Genomic DNA, 9,694 nt, shown 5'->3' on the forward strand with positions numbered 1-9,694 from the left:
GCGGCTTTTAACCACGTGGTCGTGGGTTCGAGTCCCACGAATGGAGAACCTTAGATCATTTTATCACTAAAATCAAAACCAGATTGATGCATTTATTGGTTCTGCCTTTTCCATGCAATGTTTTAGTCAATCAAATTTATGCAGTTTGGTGTTTCATTTATAGAGTTGAGACTAGAGAGAGTGTGTTGTTAGGATCTCGATTATGCAAAATACATACACATTTAAATTGCATATAAACTTTGATTTTATTAATAACCAACCACGAACCAGAAACAAAGTCTTTTTTTAATCGAACAGAGAAGATATTACATCACCGATCATAAACCAACTACTCAGATCATCTTTGTAATGATCTGAGATTAACAACTCTCAAGAACAAAGGAAATTGATGATACAACAAACCCTAGATCTAGATATGAAATACAGAGAGAATACGAGCTGGTGTAGAGAGAAAAAGAAACAATATCTAGATAAAAAACAACTCTCATATTCAGCAGTAATATAAACCGTCAGCTGCAACATACTCCAAATGGGCCTTGGGCCAAAACCAGCAACTTTACTTCATCTAATCAAGCCCAATAAGACTCCACTCCACCATCTAATGTATTTTAAAACCTTGTGTAACATAAGTTGTTCTGGACTAAGGACATGATAATCAAGACCATGACTATAAAAGTTTTGTAAACACACAAGTGATGTTTGAAATTGAAATCGACATACCATAGATTATCCCATGATATTAACGAAGCAGACTGTCTCTTTCTTTGATTTTGCAGTGATGCATCAAGTGTCCTTGCGCGCAAACTAGCCGAGCTCAGTCCGTTTTGACTTATGAGAGCTCTGGCTCAAGCTTGGTTTGGCTTGTTTCGAGCTCTTTTTCTAAAGCTCGAGCTAGGCTCGTAAGTTGTTTTTCAAGTTCGGGCTTGCTTGGCTCATTTATTATTTGTTAGTTAACTAGCTTTAGAACCCGTGTAATACACTGATTGATCTAAATAATACAATACAAATAAGGTTAAGTAATAAATATATAATCTATATGAAAAAATGTATTAAATTTGTACTACTATCCATACCATGTGTATGAATCAAGCAAAATCATTACTGTTAGAAAAAGTTTATTTTTTATTTTTATTTTTACATTGGATGATTAGAATATAAAATTTTAATGTTGAAAAACTTCCAACAAACAGTTTATAAGCTGCAAATGACAGTATTAAAGTTCCATTTTTCCACCTTTGACTATAAAGTCAAGTTACACTGGATAAAAGTCAAGGGTCAGTTTAAAAGTGTTAGAAAAGTATACTTAACCTGTTGTAGAAAGAAACACAGATAGCCACAAACAACTGCTGATATCAGTGACAAACCTTTGAAAATCGACATAAATTCTAGCAACTATTTTATCATTTTGGAAAGTCTATTTTAGCATATAATATCTTTGACTTTCTATGACTAAATTGAATACTTATTTCTACTTTCATGACAAAAATAGTTTGCGTGTACCTTAATTTGTATACAGTTGCCAAAACAAAGGTAGAAAGAACCGGTCAAACATTAAGTTTTGTTAGGCTATGCGTCGGGCGAATTGCGACATGTGACGCACAGTCAGTAAAATGGTAGGAATTTGTTTTTGGGGTATAATGTATGTATATATATATATATATGTATGTATATAACACACACACATATTAATATAATAATTAAATCATTCCTCTAACGTCGACAAATACCCCCCGCCCCATTTCGCCCCAATTTCGCCCAGGGGGCGGTGTTCCACCCTAATGTCGCCCAAATTCGCCCATCAATTTTGCCCAGTACACATGGCCTTAAGATCTAACAAAATCGAAATATGAATTTCATATAATAGCACGCATTGTTAGGCTAAAAAAAGAAATGGAACTAAAATTTTCTATCATCACAGCTTGTTGAGAAATGGAAATAATTTGAAAGTGATAAACTTAGCCATGCGTGCAACTTATCGTGTCACATCACTGCTACGTAGGACAACTAATCACTCATTGGTTCAAGCGTCATGGATAACTAGCCACTATCCCATTAAATAATATTAATTAAACTATTTAAAAAGAAGTGGTAAAGTGAGGTGAGGTGAATCTTTTGATTGATTTACACAATTAATTCATTTAGTTGTTAGGGGGTTGAAACCACCACTTTCTTTGACATTGCTGTTAATTTGGGTGGTTCTCGCCACCAATTGCACCTCATAAAAAATGTATGGCGTCGCGCAGCAGGCTTTGTCATGTCCATGTGACATTGATGATGTTAGGATTAGTGAAGGCCTTTGGGTCGGGTTCGTTGGTTGACATTTAGAAGACAAACGGGGGCGGCCCGTATAATTATGGAGGATTGCCCATTTGGAGTTTTCTTAGTCCCTACTCTATTAAACCTAATTGTTATCTATATATACCTAGTCATGTATTGTAATCTTTTGTGCCATGCTTAATAAAAATACCCTAGTTGCAGCCCGTGGACGTAGGTCGCCTTGATCGAACCACGTAAAATTTCGTGTGTCTTATTTATTGCTTTCGTTTGTGCGTGTGTGTTTGTGTTTCCGCTGCATACCGACTATGTTAAATACCTAACAAGTGACATCAGAGCCAAAGGTTTGTTAAACACACAGTGCACTGAGACGAAGAACTTTTTTCCGGTTTATAAATCCTATTCATAACCCTTGCAAATTGTTTTTTCTTGGTGTGGCACTTTTTCCAAGAAGGATTTCAAGGTAATTGATTTGCAAGTCAAAAGGGAGTCCTTTTTTTTTCTTTCTGTCATGACTAGTGTTGGTACCGGGAATGAATTCTTAGGTAGATCGATTACTTGAGAATGGATGATCGGTGCAATAGTTGAGTAAGAATGTGAATATGAAAGTGAAAGTGTAAGTATATTATCTTTGTTGTGTGTTTGTTGTGTGTCTCCTTACAAACATAGCCTCCCCTCTTATAAGGTCCTTATAAGGTCAGGGAGAAATAGAATAGACAATTACATAACATATAATATTGAGATTTCTAAGTACACACTATTTCCCCATGGTCTCTAGTCTTCTCCGCGAGCCTCTCCTTTTCCTTCTTTTACCCAACGTGTCTTCTTCTGAGCTGGGCCGACCATTTTCCTTGGGTCGCCCACTTGGACCAGGCCACAACACCTTTATGTAGTCTTGACGAGACCTGCCCCTGATGTTGCTTTCCCACTCTTCCTTCACTGGGCTTGGGCTTTTCCTCTCCTTTGGGCTGTTGTTATGGGCCCATTTCCTATGTAACCTCTTCAAGTCCCCCGGTCGATTATTGTTATTATTTATGGTGACGATAATAGACTCGTTCGCTCAGCTTTCCACTTTTATGAGTGGCCCAATCGTTTATGTCTTTTCTTTCTTCCAAACCCAAGTATTAACTTTTTCTCTCTGGGCCTAGGCCCATTTTTTGGCCCACTAGCAATTTAAAGGATGCAGTAGATATTTTTCACAGTCTTCAAGGTTATAATTACCTTCTATACACCTCTCACTTCTCATTTCCTTTTTTCACATACCTTTTCTCCTTTCATCTTTCCGACGACCTTTGGTATTCCTCCCCCGTCCTTCTTCGCCGTCAAACAAACATGTTGGTCTTTCTTTGATATTCTTGCACCATGAGTTGTGACGGTTTGTCCACTATCGCCTCCACCGTTTCTCACGCTAGAATGTTATCTTTTTGTTAAAAATATCAAATCCCCCTTTCCTTGTCTCCTACTCTTCCTAACCTTAGCGATATCGCTGCCCGCTGAGATGGACTCATAGCCTTGTATACGAGAAACTTTGATTGTGCTAACGTTCGCTATCCGTTGACGGAATTTCAACTCTCTTTGCTAAAACACCACAAGTTGTGTTTTTCCCAAGTCGATCCCCTGGGTTTTCTAAGGGTTACCCACTTTGAGGTGGCTTGTAGGGCGATGGGTGGCGCCGCGACTGTTCCTCTTTTCCGGCGGTTCTACCGTTTGAAAATAGATGGAGATTGGTTTACATTCGAACGTCGATCGGGTGCGGGTCACCTTCCCTGCTACTCTAAAATGCCAATGGGGTTCTATCCTCGCGATTGGAAAGATAGTTTTTTCTTCGTTTCTTCCACTTTCGCTCCCGGACTGCGTTGTTGTCGTTCAACATCTTTTAAGGTTCACGACCCTGTTCCCATTCTACCTCCCAGTCAACATCAATTGTACCAGCTCTTAATTAAAAACCCCACCGAGGCCGCGACCTATCCTAAACCCTTGTTATATTTGGCCGGATTGAGCAAAATCTGGTTGGACCCGTCGACCCGTCCCACTATATTTGTGGATGACCAAGGTTGGTGGTTCTTTTACCCTATTTTGCTAGTTTCCATATGTCTTTGATATTAACCACTTATTTTTATTGCATGCAGAGATAATTTTAAAGGAACTTCTTCAGAAAGGCGCCTTAAAGTCTGCCGAATTTGTGACACTGCCCATTCAAAAGAGTGATGCATCAGAGCCTACCACTCCCTTTGCTGCCATGTCCCAGGGTTCTAGTGCTCGGGTTTCTCTTCTGATGCTGATGCTCAAAGGCCTGCCAAACGCAAGGATCCCGCATCCGATATCTTTATTGCTTCTTTGAAAAATCGGTTGCACAATGCTAAACGACCTTGTCTCAGCCAGAAAATGCCCATGGATTCTTTTCCTGCTACCTCTCACGAAGTGATTGATGTCGATGCCGAGTTGAGCTTTCCCACAGTGAACGAGACTGGAGTGGTTTCTAAGTTTGTGGCTCCTCAAGATGTTGATACCAATTCCCATGGTCAGCAGCCGAAAATACCTCAAGATCATCCCCAGGTATCATCAGTTCCTTTGGAAGGTGGATCGCCTTCCTCAGGTGTTTTTATTCCCAGGTGGGGTATCATGGTGAATGCTTCTGTTCATTCTCCACAATTAGCTCATGAATTCTTAACTGAGGTGGTTCCTCCTGTTGACTATGCTCATGTTCGAGGCTTGACGGCTGACGGTTTGATTGGTGAATTTGGGATGTACTTGTATTGGACTTTGGTTTTAGGGGTTGCTACCCGTCAAGCGGTGATATAGTTGAACCGTTCTTTTCATGATGGTCAAGAGGAGCTAGTTGAATTGAGAAGCTCTTTGGAAAGAAGTAGTCAAAAGATCATGGAGATGAGACGACAAGTTGTTTTTGCTGAAGAGAAGAATTTAGAGCTTCCCGGCTTGGAGGCTAGTTTGCAATCCTCTAAAGATCATGTTTCCCGTTTGACCGCTGAGCTAGCTATTGCTAATGACCAGTTGAAAGAGTTGGATGTTCTTCGTTCTTCGCTTAAGGCGTCTCAAGAAAAGCTAGCTGAGGCAAGTTATTTATCATGCCCCTCTTTTTTTTTCTTTTGTGTGGCCCTCTCTTTTAAACTCTTGCAGCTGGAATCTTCTCCTTCACAAGTCCAGATACATCAGCTGGAGGCCTCCCTTGCCCAAGAACAAGCCAAGTATGAGGAGCTTTTCAAGAATACCCATGTTACCCGGGAACAACAGAACAAAATCATTAAGGAGCTGGGGGTGGAGACTGACCAACTTCATTAGGAGTTAGACAAAGTGAAAGGTGAGAAGGAGCGGATCATAACCGATGGTTTGAAAATGATTTATGAGAGGGATCGCTCTTGTCGGGAAGTTCTTCAGGCGCGAGACTCTATGAACGGTGCTGTCTTTTCTTCCGACTTTCACATGGTCTGAAAGCGGGTCATGATTATGGTCTTAAAGGAACTCCTTTCCTTGAAATCCCCACCTTTTCGGACACGGCGGAAGCTGAAGCCGAGGCGATGTTTTGTGCTTATAATGTTGTTCCACCCATCTTGCTTCTACTTCCCACTACCCTAGGTATATCAGTGGAGGGTAGAAAAGCCTTGGCCCAGGTGGTGGATCCACCGTCTCCGTACCCGTGAACCTGCATTGGTTGCTGGGTATTTATCTTATGCTGTCTTTTGTGAACATTAATAATTGTGTTTTGTGTACTTTGTCCAACCGTTAGTTTTTGGTACTTTATCGGTTGTGTATGTGAACTCAGTAAGGACTATGTAATCGTGTTGCCCCTTCATGGGCTTTGCTTTCTCTAATCATGTGGTTTGCTATAGTATTGTAGTTGTTGTTGTGTATGAACCGCGGAGGTTGTTTGAAAGTTTTGCGTGTTTTTGGTTAACCATTTTGCCTATCGGCAGGCCTTCCGTGTTCCTTTTGTGACAGAAAGGTGTGCGTATGACCCCCCCTCTTAGGGCCTTCTCGTCAGCGAGGCTAGGGGGTAAGTATAGGTGATTTTGCCTTTTGTAGCAAAGTGATGTAATATGAGTTTTAATCAATTGCGACATTTTTTCCTTTGGAATGTCCTATCTATCCTCTCAGAGAGGGCGGTATGGTAACTCAAAGCTTTTTAAATATCCCAACTGTACAGTTGTATATGAGTAAAATGTTTTGCATAACAAACAAAAGGTACTTGAATCCTTCTTGTTTTATTAATTCACCCTCGTTACATCATTAGATAAACAAAAAGAAGCTGTTTAGAGCATTTTATAACAGGCGATTTTCCTCTTGGAGAGGTAACTCAATTTCTCAAGATGTTACCAAAAAACTAACCCTTCCTTGTTCACGGTACCGCCTCCCCGTAGTTAGAGGTTTAGGCATATTATTTTCTCAATTGCATGAAATTCCAGGTCCTTGGCACCTCCTTCCCCCCGTGGGGTAAGCGAGTTTGTATGAACCTTTATCTCCAGCCCAAATAATTTGGTATGGACCTTCCCACTTGGGGCCCAACTTGCCTTGATCTTCCTGCCTGCTTGCTTCATTTTCCTTGAGGACCAGATCTCCCAATCGAAACTTGATCTCTCTGACCCCGAGCATTATAATATTTCTCTACCTTCTTCTTGTATTCTATCTCTTTCCGAGCGGCCAGTTCCATTCTTTCCTCGGCTAGATTCAGGTTTAGACGGAGGTCTTCTTCGTTCTCAACTTCCGTCCTCCTCATTTGGTCAATCGGCAATCCAATCTCAGCCGAAATCATTGCTTCAGTTCCATACGTTAAACTGAAAGGTGTTTCCCCATGGCTGGTTTTGGGCATGGTACGATGGGCCCACAAGATGTGTGGTAACTCTTCCACCCAGGCGTTTCGATGTCTGCCCAACCTACTCTTGATTCTTTCCACTAAACTTCTGGTGACCCTTTCCACCTGACTGTTGGCCTGGGGTGTGCCAAAAAAGTAAATATTTGTTTGATTTCTAACTATAAACAATCATTAAATAATTATCTAAGAAAGCTGTAAACAATTAATTTTGAACACATAATGCAAACAGATTAGCACGTATAGGGCTCCTAAGCATGTTACTAAGGCACCACTCACGACCTATCTTAAACCTTCGACTCTGATACCAATCTGTCACACCCCAACCTAAGGTGGAAATGCAGGGGCGTGAACTGATTGCTCATAGCTCTCAGGTACTATCATGCAATAATTAAATTGACAGTATCTATTAATTAAATTCAAATATTCAAACCAAATCCAATCAAACAAAATACATCATCAATAATTAAAACAAATAAGAAATTAGATAGTTCAAATCATATTAAATATTGATATCTCTTCTCTAGCACAACAAACTCTAAGTTTCTTCAATAGATCTTGATCAATCAAATCACACGGTGACCTACATTTGTGTTGAAAATACAAATAATTTTGTCAACATGAGGTTGAGTGAGTAAAACACCAGTTTAAGACACTACAATACTAATATATCAAGAAAACACAAATTGTTCCTGTGAGATAAACAATTAAGCCATAGCACATAAACAATTCAACCAATTATAAAGATATGGCTAAACCGTTGCCATGCGAATCGGGCATTGGTTGCCAAAAAATGAGTTGTCGGTGAAACCATTATCATGCGAATGGACGCCGGTCACTACGACGGTCGTATAATCATACTATTAATTATGGACCTCTCCGAATTCGGTAAAATAAAACAAGTAAGCAAATAGCAAGTTAGGCATAAACTGATATACACACAAGGATAACAGTTTCTAATGTGGATAATGATAATAATATAAATATACCTAAGTTATGCATATGTCCCAAAAATATAAAATGAGTAAAATAGGGGAGTGAAATACTCACCTTAGCAAGTTAAGCAAAGCGGGAAAGATTCAAAAAGAAAGCGATAAATCACGCTCTTCAGGAATTACCGACGAGAATCCTAAATACAATAATTACGGAAATTAAATATGAATTCAACAACGAATCAAAAACTAGATAGAGATTCGGGAATTTTGATGATTATCAGGTGTGTTCTTGCGAAAGTTTAATATAACAAAGATTTATTATTACTTTAATAAAAAGTATATTTTAATTAACAAAATGCTTAAATAAATATTTATAAAATTTTGGATAGATTATAGAAAGGGATTTGTTTTTAACTATTTCTTTTAAATTAAAAATACATTTAATATATTTATATACATTTATATATGTTAGAAATCTTTATTTATCCTAATATATGTATACATATATAGTTTTAAGAAAATACCGAAAACGACAATTAAACGTTGTCAGCTTAGTAAAATAAAGTTTATTTATCATCCATGTCAATAATATTAACTAATTAATTAAACAAAAAGAATACCTTTTTAAAATCCTTATTATTTAAACCATTAACAATTATTAATAACTATTATACATTAATATATACATAGGGCTATTGGTTTTTAATACTCTCAACTTTCACTCATTGGACAATAACACTCCCAACTTACGATTTGTCCCTCACCACTCCCAACTTGTAACTTGTTTTCTTCCATCACTCCCGAACTTAACGGACACTAATCCGTTAGTTTTTTTTGCTGACGTGGCATGTATTCACTGATTTGGCATGCTATTTGGAAAATAAATTATTTAAAAAAACACAAAAACACAAATATTGTACACACACACACATATACATGCACACACACACACAAATAGACATATATACACACTACTACAAATACCACCAACAATCCATCACCACCGTCTACACCACCACATCGGCCTCCACCATCGACGCCAGCCTCCATTGCCTTCACCATCACCACCAAACCCTAGACCAAACTTTGCTAAAATTCAATTATTTTGTTTACAGTTTGAATACATTATCATAGGGCTTTTGATCGGAATAAAGAAACAAGTAGAACACAATGTTTATTACCTCAAATTGCTACTCTATCATTACCGGCAGATAGGGTTCAAATTGTTTATTAACGAAGTTAGGGTTCGTTAAGTTCGGGAGTGTTAGAAGAAAACAAGTTACAAGTTGGGAGTGGTGAGAGACAAATCGTACGTTGGGAGTGTTATTGTCCAATGAGCGAAAATTGAGAGTATTAAAAACCAATATCCCTATATACATACATACATACATATATATACACACACACACATTCATATATGGTATTTAACCAAAGTTCGGAAGAAGACTAGTTAATGTGTCGGTTTTAAGAAAAATATAATTTTATTACAGGATTTATAACATTTATTATATTAATTAGATGATTAAATATACTAGTTTCATTCTCCTTTTACCAAAAATAAAAATAGAATCGGGTTGGGGGGTTTCGAACCCGTGCCCCCAGCCAAGCAAATCATCAATATGTTGGGTTTTATACAAGATTATCAAAGTTCAAGTTAACC

Source organism: Bidens hawaiensis, unplaced genomic scaffold (genome assembly GCF_021521415.1).
Source record: "Bidens hawaiensis isolate Kalapana, Puna unplaced genomic scaffold, B.hawaiensis_p1.1 tig00025022_1, whole genome shotgun sequence".
In the NCBI taxonomy this organism is placed as follows: Eukaryota; Viridiplantae; Streptophyta; class Magnoliopsida; order Asterales; family Asteraceae; genus Bidens; species Bidens hawaiensis.